Source organism: Schistocerca americana, chromosome 8 (assembly GCF_021461395.2).
Source record: "Schistocerca americana isolate TAMUIC-IGC-003095 chromosome 8, iqSchAmer2.1, whole genome shotgun sequence".
Lineage (NCBI taxonomy): Eukaryota > Metazoa > Arthropoda > Insecta > Orthoptera > Acrididae > Schistocerca > Schistocerca americana.
In genome coordinates, this window is record NC_060126.1 from 468840173 (window position 1) to 468860080 (window position 19908).

Below are 19908 nucleotides of genomic sequence, written 5' to 3' on the forward strand. Positions count from 1 at the left end.
CGGCTCGTATTGAAATTGCGTGCTTATGGAATATCGTCTCAGTTATGTGACTGGATTTGTGATTTCCTGTCAGAGAGGTCACAGTTCGTAGTAACTGACGTAAAGTCATCGAGTAAAACAGAAATGATTTTAGGTGTTCCCGAAGGTAGTGTTACAGGCCCTTTGCTGTTCCTTATCTATATAAACGTTTTGGGAGACAATGTGAGCAGCCGTCTTCGCTTGTTTGCAGATGACGCTGTCGTTCATCGACTAATAAAGTCATCAGAAAATAAAAAAAAACTGCAAAATGATTTAGAAAAATTATCTGAATGGTGCGGAAAGTGGCAGTTGACCCTAAATAACGAAAAGTGTGAGGTCATCCACATGAATACTAAAAGGAACTCATTAAACTTCGATTACACGATAAATCAGTCTAATCTAAAAGCCGTAAATTCAACTAAATACCTAAGTATTGCAATTACGAACAACTTAAATTGGAAAGAAGACATAGAAAATGTTTTGGGGAAGGCTAACCAAAAGCTACGTTTTATTGGCAGGACACTTAGAAAATGTAACAGACCTACTAAGGAGACTGCCTACACTACGCTTGTCCGTCCTCTTTTAGAATACTGCTGCGCGGTGTGCGTGTGGGATCCTTACCAGATAGGACTGAGTACATCGAAAAAGTTCAAAGAAAGGCAGCACGTTTTGTATTATGGCGAAATATTGGAGAGAGTGTCACAGAAATGATACAGGATTTGGGCTGGAAATCATTAAAAGAAAGGCGTTTTTCGTTGCAACGGAATCTTCTCACGAAATTCCAATCACCAACTTTCTCCTCCGAATGCGAAAATATTTTGTTGACACCGACCTACATAGGGAGGAACGATCACCACGATAAAATAAGGGAAATCAAAGCTCGTGCGGAAAGATGTAGGTGTTCATTCTTTCCGCGCTATACGAGATTGGAATAATAGAGAATTGTGAAGGTGGTTCGATGAACCCTCTGCCAGGCACTTAAATGTGATTTGCAGAGTATCCATGTAGATGCAGATGTAGGAGTACAGTTTCATATGACAGCAGGGGCACTCTCGTGCTTATCCCAGTCACTCTTGACTGCAAATTTGTACGCAGTCTGGTGATTCGACCTGGTGTGCTGCCACTCACGAACAGCAGTGCAGGGGGTGCTCGACCACCAGATCTGTATTCAGTCGAGCAGATATGGGGCATCATCGGACGAGAACTCCAGTGTCATCCACAGACAGCGTTAACCGTCGCTGTATTGACCGACCAAGTGCAAAAGGCATGGAACTCCCAGCCGCAAACTGACAACCGTGACCTGTACAACACAATGCATGCACGTTTGCACGCTTGCATCCAACATTAATGCACTAGGATTTCACATTTACAATGGCGTATCTCGCGACTTGTGATCTAGTAACGTTAATCAGTTGAATATGTTAACGAGACAAATGTATTCCGGAAATTTCATTATTCTGCATTAATTATTTTTTCGTAATGCCATTTTCTCCGTCAGTGTAGATTCCTTGGTAGTTTGTCGTCTTCAGCGACAGAGAAGTTAAAATAGAAAATTTATTTACATCGAAAATTACGCCTAGAATGTTAAGCTTTCGCGGTTGCATTATTTTTCTCCAAGTCAAAGACTGTGTCTGTGTATGTATTTGTATGCAACACGTTTACACGTACTTTTATAAGTTTTCACCCTTGTCTTTATTTAAAAAATGAAGCTATATATGTACAAACACTTTTTCTTTTATTTAACAGAAAGCAAAATTGCAACAAAAAAAACACTAAAGATTCCATAACTTCAGCGAAGCATGTTTCAATAAAAAATTTAAAAAAGTGGTTCAAATGGCTCTGAGCACAATGGGACTTCACATCGGAGGTCATCAGTCCCCTAGAACTTAGAAATACTTAAACCTAACTAACCTAAGGGCATCACACACATCCATGCCCGAGGCAGGATTGGAACCTGCGACCGTAGCGGTCGCGCGGTTCCAGACTGTAGCGCCTAGAACCGCTCGGTCACTCCGGCCGGCAGTAAAAAAGAAGAAAAATTGTATTTTCCGATGGCGGAACCTGTCCAGAAACAAATTTATTTTCTGGGGGAACGTTGATGACGATAGTGATTTGGGATATGAAAGGTCACCTGGTGATTCATTACACTGTAAAGGTCAACTGGTGAATAGTGACAGCTATTATGAAATACTGTGAGATCTGAAATCCAAAATCAAGACGAAGAGCAAAGGTGAAATTTTTCTTCCTGGTAAAGCTTGTCCTCACTGAGTGCATTCAAAATCTTGTGGACCCCACCGTACAGCCTTGACGCAGCTCCACGTTTCTGTTGTGGACGTGACGCAGAGAAGTTGTGGACGGCGCCACAAAGCACCTTCCAGGACGGAATCGGGAAGTTTCACAACCGATGGATCAAGTGTATAGAACTCGCCAGGTTAGCCGAGAGCGCTAATGCGCTGCTTCCTGCACTCGGGTAGGCGCACCCGGCCCAGATCGAATCGGCCCAGCGGATTACCGTCGGGGTCGGTGTGCCGGCCAGCCTGGATATGGTTTTTAGGCGGTTTTCCACATCCCGTTAGGTGAATACCGGGCTGGTCCCCACGTTCGGCCTCAGTTACACGACTCGCAGACATCTGAACACGCTCGCACTATTCCATTAATTACACTCAACGCAGACAGCAGGGGTACACTACCTCCGTCCCAGGGGGTACGGGGTGGCGGCAGGAAGGGAATCCGGCCACCCCTTTCCACTAACCTTGCCAAATCCGTTCCTAACAATGCCGACCCTGCGTCAGCGCGGGACATGGCACCAGTAAAAGAAAGGAAGGATCAAATATATAGATATCGAGGGAGACTATGTAAAAAATTTATATCCCTCGCAACATTGTTTTCGCGATAAAATACACTGATGAATCGCCCAAGTAAGTGCTTTGTAAGCCACTAATTTAATATCCTTAGGATTCTTGTAATAAATCTCACTCTGACACTTGATTTTTCTACAGATAATTTTTGTTCCACTTTAGATTGCTCCACACTAATAGTCCTAGATATTTTGCTGTTGATATTATTTCCAATGACTTACCGGTAATAATATAATCGACCAGTAATGAGCCTTGCTGCGTATTAATGCCAATATGTTTATTTCTGTTCTTGGTCGTCTGGCAGCCCCTGCAACAAGCGTCCATCCTTTGCTGGGGTTTCCTGCATTTTGGAACAGTTGTCTGGCGTTGCGACTACCCTGGAAACAACAATGCCATCCGTGAACAACCACACTGAGATTCCGACATTATCCACTACACTAGGAAATTAATATGCAAAGCGAACAGTAAACAAAAAAATGATCTGGTGCGCAAGTGCTTGTACATTTCCTCCCAAAGTTTTCGATTTTGGCCGTGTCGGTCTTCACACAAGAGTTCGGGTCCCACTTCCTAATTTGACATGACTACATCAGGCGTCTGTGTAATCACCTCCCGGTCACGGAATCGGTAGACAGTGTTACTGACGGTCAGCTTCTTATGCGTGATAACGAAAGTAGATACGCAGGGTGGTCGGAAAAACCCGTTACAAACTTCTAGGACATGTAGAGTGTAGTCAGTACAGAACATTTTGAATAGGAACCCATTTCCGGAATCGTATCGTTTCCGTTCTACGACAGTTTCAATTCACATGTGTACCTCGTCAACAGCTGCTTAGGGCAAAAGAAACGTCCCTGTCCTGGTATGCAACAGGTTAGACACGATGACTTGTACTACGTCAAACGATCCCCAGATGTCACTTATTGTCTGCTTTGCTCTGAGACCGAGGCAATACCTTTGCATCACCGATAGAGGAAACTTGGTGCAGAACACGTTTGCGGAATACACAGACATGCTCCTTCTGTATGGCGAAGCTGGATGTAACGGAAGAGCTGCTAGTCGGCTGTATCACGAACGTTTTCCACACCGTCACACTCCATCGCACAAACTGTTTGCCCAAGTGACACAACGGCTACGAGAAACGGGTACCTTCACCGTCAGGAGTCTGGACTGGTGCTCCACGGCGACGGCGCACTCCCGAATTTGAAGAAGGTGTACTGCGTCGCATTGAAGACAGCCTGTCAACGAGTTCGCGAACAACTGCGCGTGCAATGGCTGTTAGTCACAGTACCGTCTTGGATGTCCTGCATGAGCTACAATTACATCCGTACCACTTACAAAGGGTACACGCTATGGGTCCAGCAGACTTTCCACAACGCGTCGCCTTCTGCACACGGTTCCTGCACCGTTGCATCGACGCGCCCCTGTTTCCACATCGAGTTGTCTTCACAGATGAATGTAGGTTCACAAGGAATTCTGTTCCGAATGCTCGAAATAGCCATGTCTGGGAGGACGAAAACCCTCATGTCGCGTATGTTCAGGGATTTCAAGACAGGTTTGGAATTAACGTGTGGGCAGGTATTCTGGACGGTCATGTGATTGGACCATACCTCCTTCCATCCAAGCTCACGGGTCCCGCATACTTAGTCTTCCTACGACACGTAATTTGACCCGTTCTTGGAAGCCGTGCCATTGAATGTCCGTCAGGAATGGGGTTTCAGCCTAATGGAGCACCACCTCACTTTTCACTGGCTGTCCGGAGACATCTCAACAGACGGTATGGTGAATGATGGATAGGCTGTGGTGGTCCAACTGCGTGGCCGCCACGATCGCCGGATTTGACCCCTATGGACTACTTCTTGTGGGGCGGTATGAAGAGCCTAATTTATGAGACACCTGTAGAGACGGAGGAAGACCTGCTGGCACGAGTTCTGACCGCTGCACAAGACGCTGAAGAGACACCAGGTGGGATGGAGAGAGTGTGCCAGAACGTGCTTCGGAGGTACAGTGTGTGTAACAACGTTGGTGATCGCCACATCGAGCTTCTGTTGTAATGAATCGGTACGTTGCGGCTGGTGCCGTAGATGCTGGGTTCGTGTTGTTGTCGACTAATGTAAACCATAAGGTGTAAGTTGTAATGCAAATACGTAAGTAATAAAGGAACTAGTCAGTATTCTTTTCAAATGGATTGCAACAATTGTACTGGGTCACGCCTAAGTACATTCCTCTCGTGGGTGTGAATGAGATAATCATCTGCATTGAAACTGTCGTAGAACGGAAACGATACGTTTCCGGACATGGGTTCCTGTTCAAAATGTTATGTACTCACTACCCTCTACATGTCCTAGAAGTTTGTAACGGGAATTTCCGACCACCCAGTATGTGGGGGAGTTCCAAGTGAAAATAGAAATGAAAAGAAAACCTCGAGTACATCAATTTGTTGCAAGTTGCAAGGGGTTGGGTTGGGTTGTTTGGGAGAGGAGACGAGACAGCGAGGTCATCGGTCTCATCGGACTAGGGAAGGATGGGGAAGGAATTCGGCGATGCCCTTTCAAAGGAACCATTCCGGCATTTGCCTGGAGCGATTTAGGGAAAGCCGGCCGGCGTGGCCACGCGGTTAAAGGCGCTACAGTCTGGAACCGCGCGACCACTACGGCCGCAGGTTCGAATCCTGCCTCGGGCATGGATGTGTGTGATGTCCTTAGGTTAGTTAGGTTTAAGTAGTTCTAAGTTCTAGGGGACTGATGACCTCAGATGTTAAGTCCCATAGTGCTCAGAACCATTTGAACCATTTGATTTAGGGAAATCTCGGAAAACGTAGATCAAGATGGCCAGATGCGGGATGCAGATTGTAAGGATTTCACTGCTTCACAGGGCATTGCACTTTTCAGCTACAATAGGCGTAGAAGCTCTGATTCAGAAAGACTAAAGTGGAGTAGTAGTTCTTTCTGCGGCACCGACAGCATTTCCGTTGACTGCACAGCTACGCGAGAGACGGCACTTTTGACCCTCCCGCCAGCGCGCTATCTACCGCTCGCTCTTCTCCGTCGGCTGGCGCCACACATGCGCAACAGCAGAGGAGGCGCAAGTGATACGACCTCAGTGCACGCAGCTCTGGTTGGTCGGCGCATCCTTTTAAGTAGCCGCAACTCAGAGCGTGGCCAAAGATCAAGTGCATCTATAGACCTATGACCACTAATGAGGAAGACTGCAGTGGGGAATTATATATCGACGTAGCACGTCGCCACTGAACATTACCAATATTCAGGGTCTTATATAGCGGTGGATCACCTAAAACATGCACGGCAAATATAGCGGTAATGGAAAGGGCTATCGATGTGCGGTTTTCACAGAATGGATTGGTAGTCACGACCTCGTATTGTTAGGGAATAAAGAGATTGCAATAATACTTATAAAGTGTATTTTTTGTGCAAACGTACTATAATATAATATGAAAAATAAAGTTTAGATATATGGAGAAAATAAGATTAATTTCTCGGCGTGTCGGACACGCATAATAAGCTGAGCTATGCCTGTAAATGGGTAAAGAATGTAATAAAAGTTTCTCGCGCTTCCAGCCGCGTCAACTGGTTTAAAATCCACGAGCTTTCGGCCGAGTACTGTCTTCTGCCTGCTGCTGCCGTCCCTATAAAGCCGCGCTGCCTTCCGTGACGTCACTGGTACCCGCTCCAGCACCATATATGGTAATGTTTGGGTAATGCTGTCGCCGCGCCCGCTTCAACCTTCCGATGGCCGTGCTTAGCTGCAGGCCGCCGTCTTTATTGAGCGTGTTGTCACAAATTTTTATTTGGATCACTTCTTTTTTATGCTACCCACAAAACTCTTAGTCAAAAAAAAAAAAAAAAAAATGGCTCTGAGCGCTATGGGACTCAACATCTTAGGTCATAAGTCCCCTACAACTTAGAACTACTTAAACCTAACTAACCTAAGGACATCACACACACCCATGCCCGAGGCAGGATTCGAACCTGCGACCGTAGCGGTCTTGCGGTTCCAGACTGCAGCGCCTTTAACCGCACGGCCACTTCGGCCGGCACTCTTAGTCCTTGTGATACTACACTACTGGCCATTAAAATTGCTACACTACGAAGATTACGTGCAACACACGCGAAATTTAACCGACAGGAAGAACATGCTGTGATATGCAAATGAAGCTTTCTAGAGCATTCACACGGGATTGGCGCCGGTGGCGACACCTACAATGTGCTGGTATGAGGAAAGTTTCCAACCGATTTCTCATACACAAACAGCAGTTACCGGCGTTTCCTGGTGAAACGTTGTTGTGATCCCTCGTGTAAGGAGGAGAAATGCGTACCATCACGTTTCCGACTTTGATAAAGGTACGATTGTAGCCTATCGCGATTGCGGTTTATCGTATCGCGACATTGCTGCTCGCATTGGTCTAGATCCAATGTCTGTTAGCAGAACATGGAATCGGTGGGTTCAGGAGGGTCATACGGAACGCTGTGCTGGATCCCAACGGCCTCGTATCACTAGCAGTCGAGATGACAGGCATCCGCATGGCTGTAACGGATCGTGCAGCCACGTCTCGATCCCTGAGTCAAGAGATGGGGACGTTTGCAAGACAACAACCATCTGCACGAACAGTTGGACGACGTTTGCAGCAGCATGGACTATCATCTCGGAGACCATGGCTGCGGTTACCCTTGCCGCTGCATCACAGACAGGAGCGCCTGTGATGGTGTACTCAACGACAAACCTGGGTGCACGAAACGGCAAAACGTCATTTTTTCGGATGAATCCAGGTTCTGTTTACAGCATCATGATGGTCGCATCCGTGTTTGGCCACATCGCGGTGAACGGACATTGGAAGTCTGTATTCGTCATCGCCATACTGGCGTATCACCCGGCGTGATGGTGTGGGGTGCCATTGGTTACACGTCTCGGTCACCTCTTGTTCGCAATGACGGCACTTTGAACAGTGGACGTTATATTTCAGATGTGTTACGACCCGTGGCTCTACCCTTCATTCGATCCCTGCGAAACCCTACATTTCAGCAGGATAATGCACGACCGAATGTTGCAGGTCCTGTACGGATCTTTCTAGATACAGAAAATGTTCGATTGCTGCCCTGGCCAGCCCATTCTCCAGATCTCTCACCAATTGAAAACGTCTGGTCAATGGTGGCCGAGCAACTGGCTCCTCACAATGCGCCAGTCACTACTCTTGATGAACTGTGGTATCGTGTTGAAGCTGCATGGGCAGCTCTACCTGTACACGCCATCCAAGCTCTGTCCAGGTGTATCAAGGCCGTTATTACGGCCAGAGGCGATTGTTCTGGGTACTGATTTCTCAGGATCTATGCACCCTAATTGCGTGAAAATGTAGCAATTTTAAAGACCAGTAGTGTAGATGTCTCGTCGAATGCAATACGATGACCGTTTTCTAATGCATGCTCTGCTAGCGCTGAGTTCTTTGGGTACCGTAGACGAAAACGTCTCTCGTGTTCTACACCGCGGTGTTCAATGGTACGCACAGCCTGTCCGATATAGAACTGTCCACACCCACATGGTATTTTATATTCTCCTGGCGTACTGAGGCCTACGTCGTCTTTCACAGGTCTCAAGAGTTGTCGAATTTTTTATGGAGCCCTGAAGACCGAATCGATTTTATGCCTCTTTAGGAGCCGGCTTATCTTTCCTGTTATAGAGCCACAGAACGGCAAGAACACAAACTTCTCCGAGTCCTCATTGGAGTCTTTCTGCTTACGTATTTTCGGAAAGATAGCTTGCGAAATCTGGCGGTTGCTGTAGCTGTTTTCCTTGAATACTTCCCGTAAGTGGCTCAGTTCCTTCGGCAAGTCTTCAGAATCTCATACGGTTTCGGCTCGATGTACTAAGGTCCTCAGAACAGAACGTTTCTGCGACGATGGTGATAGCTGTTAGCGTGTTAGCGTGCAGATATCGGTCTGTGTGGATGGTTTTCCGGTAAACGCTGTGGCTGAGACACCAATTTGCTTTGCGGCGGACGAGCACGTCAAGGAACGGCAAGGCACCATCTGTCTCTATCTCCATCGTGAACTTGATGTTGTCATGGATGTTGTTGATGTGGTCCACATAAACGAAATAGTCTTTCTCTTGTTGTAGATTTACGCTTACCAATTAATAATACTACGTCCGATCGCCGTATCCACCTACAAAATCTTGACCATTGTCGATAATGCTGTAATCGGATCTGCGTGATAACTCCGAAGTACACACGTGGTCTTCTTGGATTTTTATATATTACAATACTACTTGGGATAATGACTCATACAACTTCATTGGTAAAATAATGCTATATTCTTCCTTTGCACACCAAAAATACACAAAACCAAAATGGCTAACGCAGATTACGTTCTAAAATAAACTACGTTTACCTTCGTTCATTAGCAGAGAGCAAGTCCTTCCTCTTACAGAGGAACAGAAAAAACATCTTATGTATTTGACATTTGAAAATCAAAAATACATGAAGGTAGGCGCAGGCTCTACGTTGGGCTACCACTTCACCTTTCCTCTTAGCGTTTGAAGGAAACGAAAACATAACAGCAAGAAATGCAAAAGGTACATCACAATACACTCTTGTAAATGGAACAAAGCTTATTGACACTAACAAACTAAAAATAGGGCAAATTACCGGCAGTGGCGTTTGTTGCTGGATTCTAGTGCGAGTCGCTTAAGGGATATTGTATTGTACAAAGTTTCCACACCGTCATTTGTTTGCGCCATTCAACCTGCGTAGTTACTGGTTTCGACGTTGTTATGTTCGCTTACAGTGTACTTGTGTGTTCCCAGAGTGCACTGCGACTTGGTGGTCAGTGCGTGGCAGTCCAAGCAGTAAGTCGCGAGTGGACAATGGGATCTGCATGCGCAGATAAAGTCGATATGCTCGTGTTGCATGGAGAGTGTAGGAAGAATGGAGTTCATTCCTGTATGGTGCATGCAGCAAGATACCACAATAGACGTCAATCATCACGCAATTATTTATCAAACTCTTCAACCATTAACAACATAGCAGAAGCAAACAAGTGACGACAGAAGAGGGGCAAACTAATTATCCTGCTGCTGTTGCAGTTGATCCGCACGTTAGCTCCCGTGCAATCGTACGAGGAAGTGGCATGAGTGTGAGAAGTGTCTCACGTATTCTCTTCATCGACATAGGTTGCATCCACATCACACCTCTCTCCATCAAGAGCTGAATGGAAACGATTATGAGAATAATCGTGTTAAGTTCTGTACATAGGCATTAAGACAGGATACTCTAGATGTATCATGTATCTGGTTTGGCGATGAAGCCACATTTAGCAATCGTGGCCACATAAAATGCCGAAACATACAGTATTCGTCTGTCGACAATCTACGTTGGCTTCGCCAGGTGGAACGTCAGCGTCCATGGAGAGTAAACGTGTGGTGTGAGCTAGTGAACCATCATCCCATAGACCCGTTTTTCAAAGGCGCAAGACTGAACGCGCCCAAGTATCGCAGCCTCCTAAAAAACCATCTTCCACATATATAAGCACTACAGCATATGTTTCAGAATAGTTTCCAAAGTGTTGGACATGACGCAGAGCACCTGTACCTTGGCCGGCAAGTTCCCTGGCTTTGACGCTTGAAGACTCTTTTCTGTGCGGAAAGCTTAAAGGCGCTGTCTACAAAGACATAACAACGACACCCGACGATATGCAACGACGTCTTACTGCAGCCTGCTCGGACATCTCCGCTGAAACGCTAGCAGGTGTGCAGCAGTCGTTCCATACCAGACTGCAAGCGTGTATTTCGGTCGCCTGTGGTCATTTGGAACACAACCTGTGATGGTCCGTTGTCTCGTTGCCGGTCAGAATCCACATACGAAACTAGTGTATGCATTTGTGTTGTTCTTTACTGTGTGCTGCCACCGGTACTACACATGTGTCGATGTGGGGACTTCTCAAAATACGATACCTCGTAAAGGATCGCACTAGAATCCTGCAACGAACACCACAAGCTCTGCTGTGCATCTGTTCCTAATCAGTGCAGAATCCTTTACACATGGCAACGAATAAGGAACCCACTTGACACTCCTTGGAGATTTTCAATTTTTTGATATCCTAATTGTATTTCCCCCCCCCCCCCCCCCCCCCCCCCCCCGTGAACCATGGACCTTGCCGTTGGTGGGGAGGCTTGCGTGCCTCAGCGATACAGATAGCCGTACCGTAGGTGCAACCACAACGGAGGGATATCTGTTGAGAGGCCAGACAAACGTGTGGTTCCTGAAGAGGGGCAGCAGCCTTTTCAGTAGTTGCAAGGGCAACAGTCTGGATGATTGACTGATCTGGCCTTGTAACAATAGCCAAAACGGCCTTGCTGTGCTGGTACTGCGAACGGCTGAAAGCAAGGGGAAACTACAGCCGTAATTTTTCCCGAGGGCATGCAGCTTTACTGTATGATTTAATTCTTTACAGACGAATGGAAAAACTAGTAGAAGCCAACCTCGGGGAAGATCAGTTTGGATTCCGTAGAAACACTGGAACACGTGAGGCAATACTCACCTTACGACTAATCTTAGAAGAAAGATTAAGGAAAGGCAAACCTAGGTTTCTAGCATTTGTAGACTTAGAGAAAGCTTTTGACAATGTTGACTGGAATACTCTCTTTCAATTTCTAAAGGTGGCAGGGGTAAAATACAGGGAGCGAAAAGCTATTTACAATTTGTACAGAAACCAGATGGCAGTTATAAGAGTCGAGGGACATGAAAGGGAAGCAGTGGTTGGGAAGGGAGTAAGACAGGGTTGTAGCCTCTCCCCGATGTTGTTCAATCTGTATATTGAGCAAGCAGTAAAGGAAACAATAGAAAAATTTGGAGTAGGTATTAGAATTCATGGAGAAGAAATAAAAACTTTGAGGTTCGCCGATGACCTTGTAATTTTGTCAGAGACGGCAAACGACTTGGAAGAGCAGTTGAATGGAATGGACAGTGTCTTGAAAGGAGGATATAAGATGAACATCAACAAAAGCAAAACAAGGATAATGGAATGTAATCTAATTAAGTCGGGTGATGCTGAGGGAATTAGATTAGGAAATGAGACACTTAAAGTAGTAAAGGAGTTTTGCTATTTGGGGAGCAAAATAACTGATGATGGTCGAAGTAGAGAGGATATAAAATGTAGACTGGCAATGACAAGGAAAGCGTTTCTGAAGAAGAGAAATTTGTTAACATCGAGTATAGATTTAAGTGTCAGGAAGTCGTTTCTGAAAGTATTTGTATGCATTGTAGCCATGTATGGAAGTGAAACATGGACTTGGAAAAGAAGAGAATAGAAGCTTTCGAAATGTGGTGCTACAGAAGAATGATGAAGATAGAAGGGTAGATCACGCAACTAATGAGGAAGTATTGAATAGGACTGGGGAGAAGAGAAATTTGTGGCACAACTTGACTAGAAGAAGGGATCGGTTGGTAGGACATGTTCTGAGGCATCAAGGGATCACCAATTTAGTATTGGAGGGCAGCGTGGAGGGTAAAAATCGTAGAGGGAGACTAAGAGATGAATACACCAAGCAGATTCAGAAGGATGTAGGTTGCAGTAGGTACTGGGAGATGAAAAAGCTTGCACAGGATAGAGTAGCATGGAGAGCTGCATCAAACCAGTCTCAGGACTGAAGACCACAACAACAACAACAACAATCGTATTTTGCCGATGTATTCGCATGGTGTAATCAAATTTATAGACGACATGCGCCGGGACCAGTTTCTCTAATCTGAAGATGCCCATCACAGGCGAAACGGTTCATTGAAATTTGAAAAATAAAGACCTCCGCAACCAATGCTGTATCAATATCTCACATTAAAAATACGTGATACTTGTTATATACTTCACGAGGTTCAAATTAGCACTACGCGGCGCTACGCTTTCTTGTCACGGCGATTGCGCGCTAGGCGGGAAGGACTGTACACACCGCTCTCAGAAGCGATTCTTCGTGCGACAAAAACGAGTAACAATTTAAAAAAAGTTTGCATTGCGTCTTAGCACTTAAAACTGTGACACTCCATTTTTTCGCTGTATTCTTACTACGTAAAGAATTTCATGGTGGGTGTCGGCGTGTTGGGTTGGACCATTCCCTTGTAAGTATGTTGTATTCGAATGTACTGTATGTTTCGGTTGCTTTGAGTCTTGTATCTTGGATGCAGCAAAATGTCTGTGGTCTGTGGCAGTAGTAAGAAAAAGCTGTGGTGTTTGTCTTTTCCTCACAGTCGTTACGAAATGCGCCAAGTTACTCCAAGCAGGCAGCTAATGTGTTTGTCTGCCTGGTGGAAGCTGCTAGTCTTATTAACAGGCAGGTAAATAGCGATGCTTTACGTCCAGGTTCTCTGGTTTAGAACACTCGTGCAGGGCAGCAACACAAACAATACTTGTCATTATGTTGTCAGGTCTTTCTTTATTTTTCTGTTAATATGGAATACCTCTTATTTAAAACAGTCTACAGTGTTATGATAGCGCCGGCCGAAGTGGCCGCGCGGTTTGGCGCTGCAGTCTGGAACCGCGAGACCGCTACGGTCGCAGGTTCGAATCCTGCCTCGGGCATGGATGTGTGTGATGTCCTTAGGTTAGTTAGGTTTAACTAGTTCTAAGTTGTAGGGGACTAATGACCTAAGCAGTCGAGTCCCATAGTGCTCAGAGCCATTTTTTTAATGATAGCTTTCGGATAAGTTGAAGAAACTAAAAACTTGGAAGAAAGTGGGACAAAAGAAGTGATGGCAGTTGAAGGAGTTACCGGTCAGGTTTGACGGCATGGCTCTCAACAATGTGTTGTACGTGCAGCTTAAAAACGTACTGGGATGGAGACGGAATAAAAGTGGCAACCAGGGGCAACAGATGAGACACTAGAATTAATCAGGAATCAACTGCAACGCAAAAAAGTTCAAATTGGACAATAGCGATACAGATGACTCAGAAACGAAATTTTCCGTAAATATAGAAAAAGCTAAGAAAGAACGGATGGAGGAAAGATACTGTGAGATGGATATACGGGGTTTTCAAAAAGTCTCTCCGCAGTGCCTTCTTATTGTTAGTCGCGCGTGCCGTATGCCGCAGTGAATATGCCGAAATGGAACTCAGTGACATACAAGTTGTTAATTTATTGAATATTCATTTTTACTTGCATATTTTCACATTAAATGTTGAAAGTGTCCCCACTGTTGGTGAATACATAATTCAATTCGTCTAATCATGTTTCCAACTACAAGCAGTAACATTTCCTCTGTAACAGAAGCTGTGAAAGTGGATATTACAGTTTTCAATTCATCGATGGATTTTGGACGGTTTTTACAGACAGCTGCTTTCGCTGCACCCCAGAAGAAAGAGTCAGGTGGTGTTACGTCACGCGATCGTGGAGGCCAAATTCCCTGTGAAATTATGCGATCACCAAAAACATCAGCAAGCAGTGACACTGAAACGCGAGCTGTATACGCGGTTGCACCATCTTGTTGAAAACAACCGTCCAGTATTTCACTTAACATAAGTTCTCCTATGAATGGGTACGGAATATCACTGCAGTATCGTTGTGCGTTTATTGTTTCGTTAAAATACATGGGACCCACAATCCGGCGTCTAGAAATTGCAATTCAAACTCCTATTTTCACAGAATGAAGTGGTTCCTCATGAATATACAATGGATTTGCAGTACCCCACATACGAGAATTCTGCGAGTTCATGTACCCGGATAAATGAAACCACTCCTCATCAATGAAAACTGTTTCGTTAAGAATATCCCTTCCATTTTGTTGAACGAAATTTTTTAACCATTGACAACAGTGCAGTCTCTTGCCATAATCAATATTTTTCAGTTCTTGTACGACTGTCACTCTGTATGGGAAAAGTTTTAATTTTTTCCTTACAGCTGTATGGGCCGTTCCGACACTAACATCGATTTCCTGGGGGAGTTTTCTTACTGACTTGTTGGGACTCATGGACATTTTATCGGAAATATCGAGTAGTTCATGCTCAGACAAAACGCTAGGACGACCACTTCTCGGTGCATCTGACAGTGAACCCGTACTTCGAAATTTGTTAATCAGATCTCGCACAGTATCGCGATGTGAGAGTGTTGTCTCCGGAAAAACTGAATTAAATGTTTGACGAACTGGAACTGTGTATTTACCGCCAGCTTTGAACACTTGTTCGACTAAAAACACACTTCCTTCAATGGTTAGCATTTGAACAGTGACAAAAACGAACAAAGGAACTAAACTTGAACGTTCAGGTCAACACGCAACGACACACACTAACGATACTACTGACGCTGGCTGAGATAAAAAAAACAGTGGAATGTTGGGAGCGTCCACTTGAAGGGAAGTAACCCAGGCAGGCGAACAATCATACGCCACGCGCGGCTAACAATCATACGGCACTGCAGAGAGACTTTTTGAACACTCCGCATAAATGGAACGCGCTTGCGTAGATGTTGCACATAGGCTAAAAGAATGCACTTTACTGAGTATAGAACTTGGAGCACGATAATTAGAGACGAAAATGGTACATGGGTCACGGAAGCACAAAATGAGAGCCGAAAATGGAAACAATACTTGGAGAACATAGTTTTCCCAAAAGGAACTGACGCCAACTGAAAATGATGACACGGTGGGATAATATGATGGTGGGATTGAATACTTACTTTTCCGGATTTTAAAAAGCTTTTCACGAATTTGGAAAAAGCAAATGACAAAGTATTGGTGAAATATCTGCGGAACTATTTCAGTCATCAGGGCAAAGGAGGGAGCAAAAACTACAAGCTTGTCCGTGAAGTACGTGTAACTGACGAAGTTCCATCGGGTTTTCAAAATAGTGTAATTACTACGCTTCTGAAGAAAGCAAGAATGGATATATGTCTTCATTACTAGTGACATACACAACGAAAATACTCGTCTGCATTATCGGCGAATGGAAGAGAAAATTAAAAATAGAGCAGGAAAAGATCAGTTTGCTAGTAGGAGAATTAGGTGTACTCGACACACGATTTTTGTACCGTAGGTAATAACGGGGAGAAGTAATTTTTGAGATACCGTAACATCCAAATGCACCAAAAATAAACGCAAAGTTCATCTGTTTAAAAAAGCACATAAAAATACGCTTGACGCCTAAACTAAGAGACAGTTTCCACTCCTCCCGATCGGTTTATGTGAACGCAGACAATCTGCGGTCTCAATTCAGAGAGATAGTATCGACGGCAGTTCAGAGACATACGCGACATAAATCAATAAGAGATGTTACAGATCCCCCCGTGGTTCACAGAACGGGTCAGAATACTGTTGCAGAAGAAAAGAAAAGGGCACGCCGACTTTAAAACATCGCAAAATCCTCAAGATCGGCTAAATTTTACAGAATCTCGAAATTTAGCGCGAACTTCAGTGCGAGAGGCTCTTAATGGTTTCTACGATGAAACTCTGTCTCGAAATCTGGCAGATCAAAAGAGATTCTGATCGTATGTAAAGTAGACGTAGTGGCTGTATGCAAGCAAGACCTTCACTGCGCGATAACAATGGTGGTGTCACTGATGGCAGTGCCCACTGAAGCAGAGTTTCTAAACAACTGAAGCAGAGTTGCTAAACACGGTTTTCCGAAACTCCTTCAGGAAAGAAGACGAAGTAAATATTCCAGAATTCGAATCTAGAACAACTGCCAACTTGCAAGGGGAGGCCGCCAATTGTGAAATTCAGATTCGATTCATACTGCGCATAATAAAAGCTCATGGCCAGAGGTGTAATGTGGCAAAGCACTAAGATGCACTTCTCAGCCGTTGTCGAGAAAACCGACAGTTAAAAAGAAACCGTTGCGGTGAAAATACTCTCTACGATTTACACTTTTCTACAGCGTTGTGGCGCAGCGGTAAATGCTCGGGTTTGTAATCCGAAAGTCGCCGGATCGAATCTCGCGCCATGCAACTTTTTTTTTTCTTTAGTATTTGTTTTTTGTAATTTAAATGTGTATATATATACACGCACATATATATAATTCCCGGCAATCAGTTGCAACAATTATGCATATAATAAGTTGTTGAAAGTCGTTTGTCGTGGAAAAACTGGCGACTTCGAACATCATTATGTTTTCCGCAAACAAAGTTGTGTTTCACAAATGTTATTGATTGTCTTCATAATGTTTACCACGTATAGTTAACGGAAGACGTAGAAACGATATTCCGAAACGAATACGTATAGCGTAAGTCAAACGTTCGAATTAGAATAGAGACCCCACGAACACAAATTTGCTGAGGCAGGTATGAAATATAAACTCCGTTACTCGCTCGTTACACTTGATGGACAGATGTTGAATGGGCCGAAACGAGCCGCCGCATAACAGCTTAGCTGCCTGCTAACTTCGAAAGAAGGTAGATGCGGTCCCTAGCGCAACTTATAACATCGTCGAAAATCAGTGCGGGCGTGAGAGCTTTGGTACACCCTGTTAAACAAACGGAAAAATGGAGGCGGTACAATTGGAGAGCGATCCGCCTTCACCAACATGCATAAGCAATTCATTAATTCGCGGCATGCAAATTTTTTTTATTATTAGTTTTTTGTAATTCAAATATATATATATATATATATATTCATTAATTCGCGGCATGCAACTTTTTTTATTATTAGTTTTTTGTAATTCAAATATATATTTTATATATATATATATATATATATATATATATATATATATATATATATATATATATATATAGTTGCATGCCTCGAATTAATGAATTGCTTATGCATGTTGGTGAAGGCGGATCGCTCTCCAATTGTACCGCCTCCATTTTTTTTATTATTAGTTTTTTGTAATTCGTGGCGCAGCGGTAAGCGCTCGGGTTCGTAATCCGAACCTGACGACCTTCGGATTACAAACCCGAGCGCTTACCGCTGCGCCACGACGCTGTAGAAAAGTATTAATCGTAGAGAGTATTTCACCGCAACGGTTTCTTTTAACTGTCGGTTTTCTCGACAACGGCTGAGAAGTGCATCTTAGTGCTTTGCCACATTACACCTCTGGCCATGAGCTTTTATTATGCGCAGTATGAATCGAATCTGAATTTCACAATTGGCGGCTTCCCCTTGTTAGAAGTAGATATCCTCCGTGTAGCGAAGCAGCTTAAATCACTATAAAGGCACGTCCTCCAGTCCAGATTGTATACCAGTCAGGTTCCTTTCAGAGTAAGCTGATACACTAGCTCCATACTTAGCAATCATATACAGGTAAAACTGCTCGCTCAACAAAAGATTCGTATTTACAACTTGAAAATTGCGCAAGTCACACCGGTACCCAAGAAAGGAAATAGGAGTAATCCGCTGAATTTCAGACTCTTCGCTAACGTCGATTTTCAATAGGGTTTTGAAACATATTCACTGTTCGAACATCATGAATTACCTCGAAGAAAACGATTTATTGACAAACAGTTAGCAATAATTCAGAAAATATCGTACTTGTGGAACGCAACTAGCTCTTTTTTCTCACGAACTGATGACTGCCATCGACAGGGGATATCAGATTGGTTCCATATTTTTAGACCTCCAGAAGGCTTTTGACACCGTTCCTGACAAGCGACTTTTAATCAAACTGAGTGCCTTTGGATTATCGTCTCAGTTATGCGACTGGATTCGTGATTTCCTATCTGAAAGGTCACAATGCGTAGTTCAAAATGGTTCAAATGGCTCTGAGCACTATGGGACTCAACTGCTGTGGTCATAAGTCCCCTAGAACTTAGAACTACTTAAACCTAACTAACCTAAGGACATCACACACATCCATGCCCGAGGCAGGATTCGAACCTGCGACCGTAGCGGTCGTGCGGTTCCAGACTGTAGCGCCTTTAACCGCTCGGCCACTCCGGCCGGCCACAATGCGTAGTAACTGACTGTCATCGAGTAAAACAGAAGTAATATCTGGCGTTCCACTAGGAAGTGTTATAGGCCCTCTGCTGTTCCTGATCTACATAAACAACATAAGAGGCAATTTGACCCGCCCTTTTAGACTGTTCGCAGATGATGCTATCATTCACCGTGTTATAAAGTCATCAGATGACAAAACAAATTACAAAACGATTTAGACAGGATATCCGTAAAGTGCGAAAAGTGGCAATGAACTCTAAATAATGAAAAGTGTGAAGTCATCAACATGAGTACGGAAAGAAACCGGCTGAATTTCGGATTCATTACAAAAACCACAAATCTAAAGGCTGTAAATTCAACTAAAGACTTAGTAATTACGATTACATATAACTTAAATTGGAACGGTAATGTTGAAGCTGAAGTAAACCAAAGACTGCGATTTGTTGGCAGAACACACAGAAAGTGCAACAAATCTACTAGAGAGACTGCTTACACCAGGCTCGTCTGCCGTCTTCTGGAGTACTCCTGTGCGGTCTAGAATCCGCATCACATGGGACTGTCGGAGGAGAACGAAAAATTTAAAGAAGGGCAGGTCGTTTTGCGCTATTAGGGAGAGAGCGCTACTGTCATGATACGTGAACTGGGGTCCAATCATTACAACAAAGCCGTTTTTCGTTGCGACAGGACCTTATCGTGAAATTTCGATCACCATCTTTCTCATCCGATGGCGAAAATATTCTGTTAGCGCCCACCTACATGGAGAGAGAATAAGAGAAATCAGAGCTCACGCAGAAAGATTTAAGTGCTCGTTTTTCCCACGCGCCGTTCGAGAATGGAACGGTAGGGAAATAGCTTGAAGATGCTAGAATGAGATTTTCACTCTGCAGCGGAGTGTGCGCTGATATGAAACTTCCTGGCAGATTAAAACTGTGTGCCGGACCGAGACTCGAACTCGGGACCTTTGCCTCTCGCGGGCAAGTGCTCTACCAACTGAGCTACCCAAGCACGACTCACGCCCCGTCCTCACAGCTTTACTTCTACCAGTCCCAGTGGTAGAGCACTTACTCGCGAAAGGCAAAGGTCCCGAGTTCGAATCTCGGTCCGGCACACAGTTTTAATCTGCCAGGAAGTATCAGCTTGAAGATGGTTCGATGAACCCTCTGCCAGACACTT